Source organism: Pygoscelis adeliae, unplaced genomic scaffold, assembly GCF_000699105.1.
Source record: "Pygoscelis adeliae isolate BGI_AS28 unplaced genomic scaffold, ASM69910v1 Scaffold38, whole genome shotgun sequence".
In the NCBI taxonomy this organism is placed as follows: Eukaryota; Metazoa; Chordata; class Aves; order Sphenisciformes; family Spheniscidae; genus Pygoscelis; species Pygoscelis adeliae.
This window is the reverse complement of record NW_008825614.1, coordinates 6,949,489-6,964,968: the sequence shown is the minus strand read 5'-3', so window position 1 is coordinate 6,964,968 and position 15,480 is coordinate 6,949,489.

The window sequence follows — 15,480 nt, the reverse complement described above, 5'->3', positions numbered from 1 at the left end:
CTTTCATACAGGGGAACCACATAGTCTTCTTGCCTGAGAATAATATTACTCCATAAGGCTGATTACAGCTATGTTTGAAATTCATTTCGTATTTAAATAGCGTGGGCCAAACTGAGCCCTGGTGCAAATCTGCTTGTGCCAATGGAACTCCACAAGAGGAATGTTTGACCCTATGGGTTAATGTAATGAAAAGATAACAACATACTGTATGATCACATAAATTAAAGATGGGAAATACCAATTAGGTTAGCTAGTCCTTACCCGGGGGACCTTTAGATTGTTTTTTTTTTCTACTCTTGAGTGCTTTGCATTGTTTTAAGAAACTTGTGCAATAAGACTCATGTCTTGGGAGACTATGTTGTAGTTCATCAGATCTCACCACTAAAAAATGTTTTCTGAAACCCAGCCCAAATTTTTTTTGTTCTCAAGAATTAAGTCTCAATATGCTTGTCATAAGCTTTCTGTTTTACTGTAAGCAATATTATTTTGATTTTTCTATTGTTTTTTCACAAGATATGCTGCACATGTTTTCAACCAACACTTATCTTGGATTCACTCACAAATAGAATGTGGGAGATATTATTATTATTATTATTATTATTATAGGAATGAGTTAAATTGCCAAGCTCAAATAAGAATTAATCAAAATGTATTTTTATCCTCATAGAAGAAACAGCCATTAAAAAGAAGCAGTATTATTTCTGAGTTGCGTTTTTGGTTTGTTTTTTTGTTTGTTTGTTTGTTTGTTTTGAGAAAGACTGGAAATAGAAATACACAAGCAATTAGGAAAGGTTTTACTTTCATCCCAGATAAATCTAAGTAGTACTGAAGATTCCAGGCTTAGATGAGATAAAACCCAATTTCCAGATGTGTCTCCAATGTTGTATGCTTCTGGCTACAAAGCTAACACAGACATTCAAGCTGTCATGTACAAGAATGGTGTCAGCCAGTGACTCAGGCAACAAAACTTGGTGCATAAACAGTGCCATTACAATGATGAATACTTTTTTACATTGTGACTGGGTCATCGCACAAATACATTTGTCCTGAATTTGACTTTTTGGTGAAACAAGACTATATGCCGGTCAAGTAGTCTTCATTCTCTAAATGGAACAAGTCTCCTTGCTTCTAATATGAGAGACTAGTTTTGTTCCAGTGTGTGCCAAATAGATTCAGGAGTTGTTCAGAAATTGATTGGCTAAATTGTTTCTCATGCTGCCAGTACTTTTTGTCTGAGACAGACTTAAAAAATTTGCTTTGGACTACCTGGCTTTTCCCACAACATGCTATACCGCAACAAATAAATTAACTTTGGGTTTTTTTTAGATTTTGGCAGGTTAAATATTTGATCAGGTAGTACAGTGCTTACTAATGTCAATTGTTAATAATTTGGGGGGCATTCATACAGCCTAACTTTGACACATAATTGTTAAATTTTTTTTCTTAGTTTAGGAGCCTTATTTCACAAAAATCCTAGTATAGGCAATGTAATGTCAAAGACGACTTCAGAAACCAATTTTAAACTAACCTAAGTCTTCTTTTGCTACATCTTGCCCCCAGAGGACTTTTTCTGCTTTACTAGAAGGGTGTCAGGCCGCTAAGATAGATGTCTGTAGATATCATGAATAATTTCCTTGTTTACATGCTTTTTTGAAATGGTAGGAGAAGGTGGTGAGTTACATGTATTAAGTCCTTTAATAATAATGATAACAGTAACCATAACAAAAGTTTCTTAAAAAATATACACATCTATCTGAAAATATAATCGATTGAAAAAACAGAGATTTTGGAGGAAAGTGAGGAAAACACAAGGTAGATCAAAAAAACAGAAAAGAATAATATCTGAAAAGAATCCAAGAGAAATCAGTTAGGGAAACCAGAAGAAATTATAGGCACTGGAATATTAAGGTTAACAATATTTTTCCTTCAGGGCCCACAAAAACAGAAGTGAAAGCATATTAATATTACTGGTTATGTATTGCTTAGGAAGCATTCAGTAAAAGTTTTCCTTGACTCATGAGCTCTTTCTGAAGGACTGTCACTACTGCCACTAGCCAAAAGCTCCTGTGGCCTTAGCCACATTGCCACTGAAAGCAATAGAACTTTTTTTTTTTTTCCAAATTGAATTAATTGAAAGAAGGGTTACAATTTTAGAACCACTATTAAGATGGCTGTTGGGCAAAATAACAGGCAGCCAGTCAGACTGTTGCCTGCACTGATTTTGTTCAGGTGTGAACGGGCATAGTGCCATTACCTACATCTCCCTGAATCCCAGGCCTGGCACCAGGAAGGACAACATAACGAGTGGCTGCCACAGTCATCCCTGCATAACCTCTCCTGCCCCAGGACCTACCACTGTGGCTCCTTCTTTTCCCAACAGCAGCAGAGAGGCATGGGCGGTGAGACACACAATTTCTTTTTGTAACCAGACAATTCCCTAACAGATTTTACAGTTGCTTTACAGCCCATTTTTTTTGTCACCTGAGTGTCACAGAGGATGACGCTCAGCTTGTGATTCTGGCCAAGTTAATTTAATTTACGTAAGACATATATGTTGAGAAGAGAAGTGAGAACATACAGTTTAAAAATGACTAGCATAGCTTCAGACAGAGTGCCATCATACTTAAATGATCTACCTTTTAGATCTACATTCACGAGAGAGAGGAAAAAATCAGAGGATGGCACTTCGCATACTACTTCACACATTCTAGTAATACACTGTAGACTTGTAGATTTGCACAAGGCATCTGCTGAGTTTCCATATCAAAAATTAATAAGAAGGATAAGATGTAACGAAACAAGGTAAAGAATAGAAATTCTGGAGAGAAATCTTATTTACAGTAGACCTCCTTGAATAACTATGTTGGGGTTTAATCAGGTCAATGGCCAAGCCCAAATACACAATTAAAAATTTTTTAGGGTCAGCTTTAAATTAAAAATGCTTAATTTTTCTTTAACATTCTGAAAAGCTGAAACAAATTATTTCAGTTCAAATTGAAGGTGTCATTCAGACTGAAACAAAAGGTTTTGTTTATCTTCTGGACTTTAATTGACTTTGTCAAAGCTTAGAAATATTTAAAATACAAAGATAGTAAATTTGTAAGGAAAACCAATTCCAGCTGAAAACGGGAATGTTTCTTTCATTTACTAGCTATCAGAACAAAATACTTCTAACTTGCTTTTCGTATTTTTTCTACTACAAGTTGCCTGAAATTGTCACAATCTTCTTGACCCAAACAAGCATTTCTTGTTTTGTTTTATTTAAGAATAACTTTTTCAGCTGTGAAATTTAGAAGGAAAAATGACCAGTAAAGGTCATGTATGTATTCAGTAGCCTGGATACAACACACACAGAGAGTAAGTATATAGATATCTATGTATATGTATTTATTCTGTGATTGTAAGGGCTTACTGATTATCAGTAAGCCTTATAAAAGCTTGAAAACAAAAGATCAGTTTTCAAAGAAAATCTTCTGCCTAATATGCATGTAAAAACTAAACAAACACATTTAATGTTTATTATTATTTATATGGAATTGCAGCAAGTAGTCATCAAACAAAATAGTAGCTTCAGGATGCAGGACTTGTTTAACATTCAAAAGAAATGGCTGTAAGTATTGATGCTATACATCCATGGCTTTGTATCATGCCTACATGATTCACTTTGTCTTATAAATTTTTTTGAAATTTTAGTATTCTTGAAAGACGCTAGAATGTATTTTCTTGTCTTCAGCCATAAACTATGCCATATGGAATGGTACCAAGTCCTCGTAGCTCAACCAATTAGCAATTTTGTGGGGGACCATCTCTAAGGAAGACAAATTTACCAGTCAGTCCCTGGTTACTGGATCTACAAAGGCAGTTGATAGATAATTGACCCTGAGCCAAATTTTCACAAAGAGATACTTTTCTCGTACGAACTTCTGAAAAGTTCATAGTGCCTTTGACATGGGACAGTTGATAAATTTTTATGGCAAGGACTTCCAAAAGTTGGTAACCTAAGGCTGACTGGCACCAGATTCCTAGTGTGAAGGAAACTGATTTCCTGAGCTATAGAGCTCTCATTCTCATTTTGCCCTATCACTTTTTCTTTGCCTTCCTCTGTAAAACCTGTTTCTTTGTGTTGGCATACTACAACTTAATGTATGAAATCTTAATGTTTATTTTGTACATATTTTCAGTAGCTTACTGTAACTTTGATCTGACCTTTGTCTTTGTTTTTCATCTTTCACTTACATAGGGTGTGCTTTCTTTTTACCCTATCATTAATTTTTATGTTAATACATGTTTCATATTTCCTTAGGCTCTAAGACTGCTGATTGTTGCATAAGATCATATTACTGCTCAAGTGAAAAAAATCTGTAAGAGAGCTCAGAGCCCAGAGCTGAGGAAAAGGCTGATTTCTTGCTTTTCTTTAGTTGCTACAAACCTTAGTTATTGACAAAAACTTCCTTGTGTACAAAAGCACAAGGGGGCAGCATTACATTAAAATAAATTGTTGTACTCTCTGTGTGTGTGTGTGTGTGTGTGTGTACACTGAAGAATAATCAGCTAGGTAATGCTAAGGTTGCAGAAAAAAATGTTACTTGAGTTTGTTCAGCCTGCCTTATTAGTTTACTTGTCCTGATGCCATTGGTAGGTTAAAGGAAAAAAATTCTGAGGCCATGGGGAGTTTTATTTACTTTCTGTTGTGTGGCAGATCCTTCGTACCTCTTCCTTTCCCTGCTTTTCCCTGTCAATAAATATTTATGTGTTTTTTAAGGACCAGCATAATTTTTCAGAATACTTTCTTTCATGACTAGTTGGCATGAAAAACAACTCTTTGCTCCCTCATCGATATAGTACAGTGAATGCACTGTAGAGGATTTCTGCCAACCTTTGAAACTTTCAAAATTGATCATCAAGGACCCATTTGGAAAAGACCAGTTGAAATGGCCTGTTCTGTTGTGGCAACACTTATGTCAATGCAGTGAACAGACAGGCAGCTGGCTTCATGCAGAATTCTTAAAAACTCATTTTTGGATGGAAATGCTTTGCCATAGAAGCTTGACTTCAAGGAGCATGAATGTTTCTAATGACTTTACAAGAATCTGGTCATGTCCAGAGTGTTCTGTATTGTTTTCCTGTCATTTATTACAAATTGTTATTTTCCCAATTTTGAGTAATTAAAATCCCCAGTGTCTTCTTGTGTGGAATTAATCATCTGAGCCACTTTCTAAAACCTGAATTCTGCTACTGTAGATTTGTCACTTCCAGTTTAAATTGACTGCAGGGTCTGACGTATCTTTGCTGGGTTGGGTCATTTTGATGCTATGTCCAAAAGATGTAATCTATTAATTTTTTTCCAGGAAGTGTAGTGCCAAGGGTTGCTAACAGAAGTGTCTTTATAATGATTCAAAAACTCTGAAATATGAAAATGCATTGCCTGTATTTTGTATTTTTCAGTTCTACCTAGCTTTAGAAAAGAGCAGTTATACACTTAGTGACAAATCCTAGTGACTTGAAAGAATAATATCAATGACTAGGGAAGGCTGTCAGGATTTGGTTGCAAAGTCCAGCCATTGTTTTTGGTTTCTTCTCTGGGGATGCAAATAATCTGCGTATTATTTGGCATCACCTGTTGGAAGTACTCCAGAGACTATTCTGTGAATCCACTTGTATGAATGACTGCTTCCACCTGTGTTAACATATCCATGCTTCTTTCTCACAGTCTTTCATATAATCTACTTCTGAAAAGGAGAGTTAAAAAGACTCTTCCAGGCCCTGACTGTTGAGAAGCTGAGACCCCTTGACAGAGTCAAAGAGGTTGATGGGATTCACTGCTTCCTGGGGCTGTCTCAGAAGATAAACAGAAGTTAATGCACAGCATAGGTATTTGCACCTGTTTTAACTAATATTTTGCTCAGATGAAATGTAAAAAAGTGGTGCATGGCTGTCGGCCAAATAAGTAACCAGTAATGCCATTAATCTTTGACACTTGTCAGTCCTCCATCTAAGAAATTGGCTGCTGCTTCCTTTCCATGCCAGAAAAGCCACAGTAGTTTATAAAATGTGGACTTTAGGACTGAACTACATAAAATTGAAAGGTTGGTAATAAAATTTTTAAAAAGTGATTTTTTTTTTCTCTCAGTACACTCAGAACTTAAAATGATGAAAGAGGACCTTGTTTTAAGAGGAAAATTTATAATAGTAACTTCAAGATAAAAAATATTTGAGAGAGAATTATAGGGTCTTTTGTTCTTTGGGGTTTTTTTTAGTTCTTTCATTAAGTGAAAAATACACATTTGGTTTGAAGTAAAAATGAACAGGTCAGCTCATTCAGTCTGAATTCTGCCCCTATGTTTCTATCAAAAGTAATCCAAAGATGAACTTTGGGCTAAGGATTGGTTTTAATACTATAAAAATGTGTCCTTTCCTTCTGACAAAATTGTATCCTTGTATTTCACTTTCAGCTGCATTTTGGCCTGTTATTATGTTAAGTTTAGTCTTATTTATATGGAGTCTTTTTCTGTGATTTTTGTGCTTGGCACCTGTGAGAGCCCTTCTCAGCTCTTTTTTCTTTTTCTCCGAACATATAAAATGCCATCTTCCCACTATTTTGGGAATCCAGTTATATTATTGTAGCTGTCTGTTCTTCATCCAAAAAACTGTAAAGAGGATGTTTTGGAGAATTTTTCTCTTCTTTCTACAAACAAAACATAACAATTGATGGTATCTGCCCCTGATTTTTACATGGGTCAATAGGTGTTGGGGTTGTTTGAGTTTTTTAGTCATATCAGTTCATCAAAGAGATATACACACCAATCATCTCTTTTGAGGAAAAAAAGGTATCTTACCAATCGTATCTGCTTCTGTAAGACATGGTTTATATATATCTGCTCCAGTATCTTATATCTGGAGACTTGAACAGGAGTTTTATTTCTGTCTTTCTGTCTCAATTCTCCCCAAAAATGCTTATTCTGATATGAAGCAGTTTATCAATTTAGCGACACGAGTCAGCACACACTTTGTGTCATACTGCTTCTACAGCAGACTCATCGTTGATGAAATGCCCAGGACTCGTCTCCTCTTTCCATAATAACTTCCTATTGAAATACAGCTCTAGTTACCTGTCCCAATAACTTCCATTTCTCACAGGATTTCCCTTAGCTATTTAGGTATTTTAGAGATCACTTTCCTATAAACATAAACTTTCTCTGTATATATCTCTTATTTTAATGGACATTATTCATTGCAGTCCAAAAATTACCTCTAGTGTCATTCAAATTTGGTAACTCCATATGTTGTTGGCAGCTATTTCCACAAAGTATGAAGAACTGTTAAATAACAGTTGTAGAGAGAATTATTTGTAGCAAAAGAAGAATTCTCCTTGTATTTTAAGTCTCATTTGATTCTTAATGATTATTTTTTTTTGTCATTCATTTTGATTGTTTTTCCACAATGTTGTCCTATGTTTGATCCAGGTAAAGTAGTATTCCTTCTACATCAGAGTAGTCTCTTTCCCATTCTGAGCTATTAAGTGAGGTCAATATGTAGGGTTAGGGAGTTAGCTTAAGATTTAGGACACCATCTCTATAGAATAAGACTCATACAAACTATTGGAAGTCCTTTGGCTATACTTATGGAACAAAAGCTAGACAGCTGAAAGACAAAAGCTAGACAGCTGAAAGTAAGAAGGCGTTCATTAGTTCGGTTTTGCCAACAAAAAAAAATTTGACTTTTTCACATTATTGGCGACCAGATATCAACTTTTCTCTGGGACACTTTAACATACTGTAAGTTTGGGATTTTCTGAAGGGCTGGGTTAGACTACATTACTTCTACCTCTAAAAATGAACTCAACATTGAGGTTTAATTCACAGTTTGTTTCTTTGGCTTAGCTCTTCCTTCCACACAAACAAAATATGCTTAATAATGAAGTTTAAAAATTCTACAGTCAGTATCACTTGTCCCCTGTTTACTGATCAATTTATATCTCTCATAGGCTGAAGTAAAAGGGGATGGCACTCCCCACTGTCTAGACTCCGAAAATACTGCAATATTAAGGTGAAGCAGATCATAAAAATCTTTAAAATAGAGTGGCTAAAGAGTAAGTGAATTACGCAAATGTGAAAAATAATGTATCCTCCTTCATCCTGTTCATCCTGAAGGTCCTTCAGCTTCAACATACTCCATCTTTTCCATGTCTATGATTATAATATAAACCTTTCATAATAAGCATTCTCATAAAAGTGAATAAACAAAAACAAAAAAGCCTCCTCCCTCCCAACACCTCCTGAAACATTGAGAACTTTCTGAAGTTATCACCATAGGAGGTAGTGAGCAGGCGGAGCTTTGCTGGTTTCTGCACCTGCAATGCCAGGGGCAAAGCGCTGGCTCAGAGAGGCTCCCTCCCACTGGCCTCGGAGCTGTCATGCTCTCCACCTCTGGAGCAGGCTGAGCACTAGGGCCAAATGCCTCACTCTGGTATAACTTTCTATTCATTTTTATTGCCAGCCTGGTTGTCTGCTTTGCCCTCGTTCTCCCCCTTTGTCAAATAAGACACTGCTATCGTGCTTTGTGACAAAACCTAAAATGCATGTTCTTCCTTGCTTGCAGTGGCTAAGAGAGCTAACATTGTTTTCCCTGGCGCACACCCTCCCTGCAGCCTGGGTTCACCACGTGCGGGGCCAGAGCCAGATGCTCTTTGAGCAATTTCAGAGAAGTTATCAAGACTGCTGGGAAAGCATCACTGCATGGTGTAGTATAATACATTTATTTCTTAATACCCATTATACACAAAACTAACATGTTATTGATAAATTAGGAAACATATTTTTCCCCTGATTTTCCTTCTGCAAGTGGCATGACATAGCATTCTGAAGTGAGTGTCCAAAGACTACTTAATCCTTACATGTGATTTGCAGGCAGCTTTTCTAATTTTATTGTATTTTTATGGAGAAACTTCATTATAAATAGACTTATTCTCTAAGTAAAAAAAAAAAAAAAGAAGAGAACTATTTGGTGTTCAGTAATATTGGTGATGTAAAGGAAGAGTAAATAGCATTTGCCTTATGTCTATAACTGAGAAGAGAGTTAAAGAAGTGATCTGTTATTCAAAGGTGCTGCCCTTTGCAATTCCCATTGACTTTGGGTTACATATCCAGGTACTTAAGTGAGACAAATTTTTAACATGCAAATCTAGAAGTGATTTTTTTTTTTTAGGCATAGGCTCCCAATTTTTTTCCCCAGATTTCTTCCTTTTCAAAATTTCACTTTCTTTTTTAGTTGTTTGCTTTTGCTGAACTTAACCAGATCTTAAAATCTTAATGTAATATTTTGTTACACTTTTTTTCTTTTCAAATTAATGACTATACTGGCTAGATAAGTTCCTCAGGTTCTTTCAGCTTCTGTAAAGTAGGCACAAGCGTTAGGACAAAATGGATAATATTGCTCTGTGTTACATTCATTTTATTCAATCTTCTAATAGAATAGTAATAGAAAAAGGCTGATCTTCTAATTAATGGAGAAACTGTATAAACTTGTATGTCCCTTAGGGTTTTTAAGATGAGCCAGTGGGCTATACATCTGTCTTTAAATGCATAAGCATTTTTAACTTGTGTGTATTATTCAACTGTATGAAGCAGGTTTCTGATCTAGAAAGTCATTATGGTTCAAACACGTAGAAAAGATTTCCTTAATAATTTAGGAAAGATCCTCCTTGGCACAGGCTGAGTGAGATGACTGCCTTTGCTAGCACAACACAGGCATGGGGTATATGCGGAATCTTCTTTTCTGACTCCAGGTCCAGGAGCGGAGACACGCTTAAGGGCTTGTGAGTTCAGAATTAAGACCCCTTGTCACCGGCACATTTACAGTGTAAGCTTGGGCAAGGCACTGAGCCTCTTTTTGTTTTGTTTCCCCATGTGTAAAAATGGATAACCCTTCCTTCAGAGGATAATGTCAAATGTTTCATGAAGACATTCTGGTACTACAGGAATGGATGTTATACAAGTAAATAAAAATAGTCGTTTACCTGAACTGAAGAGGGAAGGAGATAAGGGAGCATGGGTAAGGAAGGCAGACATCCAATTTATCATAAGAATGCAGAAAGCTCTCGATATGTAAGATGGGAACAACTAGGAGAAGGAAAGATCTCTCCCTTCTCCCTTCCCTGAAATCTGCATGGCCTATGCACAGGATACTACTTTCTTTCTCTTTCTCCTTTCCTAAGTTTGAGAAGAAAACTCTGTACTTTCCTCAAAAGGGAGTATCTCCAATTCCTCTGCATTCTCCTCTCTTTGGCCACAGACATTACTGGACTTATTCCATTAATGGAAAACTTGTTTCAGGAAGTTGGTGTTGCTCAAGTGTGTCAGTCCCCTGCGCTAGATAAGAACCTTAAAAGCAAGGAATTACCAGATTCAGAGACACCTCTTTAGCCTCCCCTCACACCCACACAGCATGTCTCTATTGACAGTGACAGATACCGCATCTTAATAGGGAACCTACTTCAGCCTCCAGCAGAGAAGGAAGCACTCTACTCATTAATCTCCCTCATAGTATAGCATGAACCCTTATTTACAGCCTCAGCAACATTAGCAAGAGTTCTGTGTTGACATATGCACACAGGTTAGGCATGTCAGACAGTATGAGCTTCTGGGGAAAGCTGATGTTTTAATGAAGGGTTTGCCTCCTCCCCACCAGAGGGAAGTACTGCCTGCTCTACGGCTCACCATCTGTAAAGTAGCATCCCAATGGCATTCCTCATCAATCCAAACCCACACCTCTAAAACAAAATATGAAGGTGTTTTGGTGGAAGTCTTCAATCAGCCAGGCCTCAATGTTTAAAGCCGTGTCTACTTGCAGAAAGAGGTCTTGTTTCTACAGTGATGGGCAAGACGTGAAAACCTGGAAAAAGAATAAATGTCTATCCAAAGTCTCCTACATTTCTGTGGTGTTTAGATGTATGATCTATGCTTGGGCCCTTCCACTTATCTTCAATGGGAAGCATTGTTTTGCACCAGTCACCAAGAAAGAAAAGCAAAAATCACTTAAAATAATTTCAGAAGCTTGAATGAATTGGTCTGTTGTCTAATGAAACTCTGATCTGGGCAAAAACAATGCCAAGCCTTGAATGTTCTGCAGTTGGAAGACTAAACTTTGAAAGTATTATGTGGGAGATGTACTCAGAAAATTGGATAAACAAATAACTTTGTGTTTTTACTACCTACATTTTGGAGTATGTAGCGCTAGGAAATGTCTAGGTGTTAGCTGCAAGCTTATAATATGCTAAAAATGTAATACTGTCAATACTACAAAAAGGCCTGTTTGTTTTGAGCTAGTTATCTATACTAAGGATTAGGAATTAGTTATTTTGGTAGGGCTTAAAGAAAATTGAGTGATGCTCTGGAGAAGAAAAGTAATGTTTAATTTAAAAACAAATATTGATTACAGTATTAGAGGGATACTGTACACTTGAAATATGACACCAGCACTCGAAATCAAAGGAGCAGTGTGGCTGGTGCTCGAGACATGGACTGAGATTAGTGAGAGTTAGGTTTTGTTTCTGGCATTTACTGCCAGTAACTTCCTGCCTGTCTCTAAGAATTTCGCTGCATCACCTTCTCCCTCCTGCCTGAGCTCCACGCTCCTGGAAACAGAGACTGCCTGTACTTGCTTTTTGGTACAGAGTCAGTCACAAGAGAGCCTCGGGTTTGGTGGGGTCTTCTACTTGCTGTGATTCCTCTAGGAGCATGTCTATACAAACGTGCCGACTTGGGGTAGATTAATACTTTCAGAGTGCGTCTCTAACATGGTTTTCCTGCTACAGCTTCCTAGAGCTCATCAAGACTGGTGAGTTTGGAGGGTGAGGCAAAGACTTTTGGTCTGCCTGAATGCCTCTGTGTAAAAACACCTGGAGATATTCTGGCACCTGAAGGAGAACTGAATGTGGTATACTTCAGAGAGTTGTACAGGTGAGTGGTTGGCCAGACAGCAATTTTCTGTCTGTGTTCTCACATTAACTACAGGAACTACAAAGGATATCTGAGTTGCTTGATTCCCTTATATTATGTCTCATCTTGCCAATAATACTAACTAGCTAAGCTCTTCTAGGAATAAATAGTACTAGTTTCTTTTACAGGATGGGGATAGACCCGTGTGAAATTGGGAAGTAATCTATACATCAGGTTTACATTTAGGGTTATATATTCTGAACCCATGAATCTTGGCCTTGCTATGTTTTATATTAACCCATTTAATTTAATCCCAACAGGTCTCTATCTCCTTCTGTGAAATTCACTTGACCCTTCCTTGCTCACCTATATAAATTCCAGTATAGATTTTTTGAGGGATTTCATCTGAAATATTTTATTCATGGTACAAAATCATACATTAGTATCACAGTGTCTGATCCTTTGAATAATGATTGCTTGAAAACATGCTTTTTATCTGATCAAATGCTTAGCAACTCCTTATTGGATACGGGTCATGGGCCATTAGCCACCAGATAAGGGACATCCCTTAAAATGCGGGAGGATAGTCACCCTAACTTCAAATTTATGTCAAATAATCTCTAATATTTCAGTTACTGCGTTAGGATTACCTGCTGTTCTTAACAGCATTAATCTATATTGTTCTGATAGCTTTCATGGAATAAAACCAAGATTTATCAATAGTCTTAATTAACAAGCAGTAACAAACTGACTCAGGGGCACACATATGAAAGCAGATTTGAAAGAGTATGCCTAGCGAAGGCTCTGGAGGAGAAGCTGTGTTTTCAGATGAGCCGAGCACTCCTTGTGTAACGGACATAAACTACACAAAACGTGTTGCTGACATGTCCCCTCTTGCAGACAGAGGCTGTTCGGAATTCAGTTCCTTTGCCTTCACTACAAGTGTAGATGGTAGTGAGTAGTATCAGCCACTTTACTTTGCAGGGAAGGATTAATCAGATGCAAAAGTCACAGAGATTGCTATCGTTGGTATTTAACAAGACTCAGATATTAGGGAGAAAAATAGTGCACTTCTCTCATGGGTTGCTCTTTAGCTGTAAATTTCCAAGTATTTTTTAAAGCAAAGGTGATCATTACTAGCTTGCTTTTCAGAGTGCCAAAAGAAAGTGAGATGCTTACTTCTATTCTGATAACATTACAATGAGTTAAAGATCCCGAAAAGAACAGAAATCCCTAAATGGACTGTGCCGCTTTGCCAACAAGTCTTCCTTCCAAGGACCCTGTGGCAATGAGTAAGCTCTCGGGACACTGAGGAATAGGAGGGAGGAATGAAGTAGTATAGCCACAGTGCTGTGGAGTTTGGGCAGGATGATAGTCCTTGGAGCATCACAGGGAGGGATCTACAAAATGGGGCAAGTCTGCTTTGCATTTTTGAAGGCATTCAAGACGTTCAAGCTAGCTTCAAAGCCATGCCAACAGCCATGCAAATAAACAGATAAACTTTTTTACTCAGCTTCTTAGATGTATCTTGCAAACTGTGCTTGAGACTATTACTGCCAGGGCCCCTTTACCTTCAGTGCCAGACAGTATCTTATACTATGAAACTAGCTGGTAGGTCATTTGGCTGAACATACGCTGCATTTGCAGTGTTGAGATACTCTTTCAGAGGCCTGTTGTGCTGTTTGAGTAATCCTGAAGGGGTACCTCCAACACTGAGAGCAGCCCTATCCTGTTCTTGGGGCAAAACACCATATTCTCTGTTACCCTTAGCCCACAGGTCTTATGGTCTATATCCAGGGGCCTGGAGTGTGGTCAAAAGGACTTATCTAAGGTGATGCAGACCTTGTGGCAGAGTTGGATGCAGACCCCAAGCCACTTGACATCTGGGACTGTGCCTTCATCAGAGCTGTCCCTGGAGAAGACAACAGCCATGTTAAGTATGTTTGCCTACTTAATCTCTTTTAAAAGTAGTACTGAAAGAAAGGTAAAAGTAGTGATTAGAGTGAGCCAGTCAGGTTATGAAAAATATGCTCCTAAAAATCATATTCAACTGTTAAACTGCCCAGTCTTGATTAAACTGTCTTCCTTTGTCATGCTCCCCTCACACATCCAGTCTCCTGAGACTTCTGCCCCCTTACTTGTGTTTTTTGAGAAATCATGTTATATTAGCTAGTACAATATTATGCTTCTTCCATGGGACGTGAGGTTTTTTAGTTGCTGCATAATAACTAATCCATCACTGTGGTTTCTCAGCACTTCCAGTGATAGAACATCAGTCCTTCACTGGTTTAGTTCTACAAATGCACATACATATGCTCTTTCAGACACACACACACCCCCCCCCAAAAAAAACATGCACTCATTTACTGGCTTCTCCTGAAGGGCAACGTGTTTGTGGGTTTTGGTTTCATAATTTTCACCTTCTGGTGTTGGTAAGAAATGCAAGGTGAAAGAAGCATGGACATAAGCGCAGCATTTGGCGTCCTCCCTAGCTCCCAGTATGCGAGCTCCAGAATCTGCTGTTAAACACTGCAGAAATTACAGAAAAGGGAACTGGTTCTGCCACCTCAAAACCAGCACAGGATCTGTAAGACAAGCCTTAGTATCTGTGGAAAAAATACCTAGCAGAAGTACTTGGATACTGACAGCTTGCCTCTAGTCAGCATCCCACAGCAAAGAATTATTACGTCTTATGATTATTTTTTATTTACATACACATCAAACTGACAAAATGAGGTTTATGCTTTCTCCACTTTTTAGTTTCCAGCTGACTATCATTTTCTTTTAAGATTAAATAAGTAATTTATTGAACTGTAACATCAAGTATTTATTAGGAAATTGCTGGGTAATTTTAACTGTATCTTTTTTTAAAACATAAATCTGCATCCAAGGCCTCCAGTAACTTTGTGTGACTCTGCACCATTAATTTCTTCCAGAGTGACATTCTGATATGAGCTGAACAGATGGAATTGCAGGATTGTTCTAGCAAATTTATCATAAAAAATGCATCCGACACCTGTGTAATTTGCCTAATCATTTTCCTAATAAGCTCCCACCATTAATTATGCACGATTTCCACAATGCAATCAAGATAAAAGTAAATCTGATGACTTAATACCCTTCAAAATAATTGGTTCACCCAACACAAGGCCTCCTTTGCTTTCCATAGCCATTCCAGTTAATTAGAAAAAGGGTGCACCCTGTAGGAGTCAGCAGAATGGAGGCTGATCGCATGGCAGGAGGCAGGCCTGCTGGTTTTTTGGGCAGGAGTCAAGGATATTAACTCATGAAAGAGAGGAACGGGCCCCCCTCCCACCCCCCACCTCTCATCGTTGTGTCTCTCCCCCCCTGCCCACCCCACCCAGCAGCAAACAGATGCGATTAGTGTTCTTCAGCCATCAGAAAACTGACTGCAGGACTCCAAGGGTCTAATGAGAATCAACTTTTCGGCGGCTGCTGTCTTGCAGTGCAGCCCACCTGTCACATCATTAGGTGCAGCATGTGCCTGGAATTCACTTTGCTAAATGAGATTTACAGGCCCCAG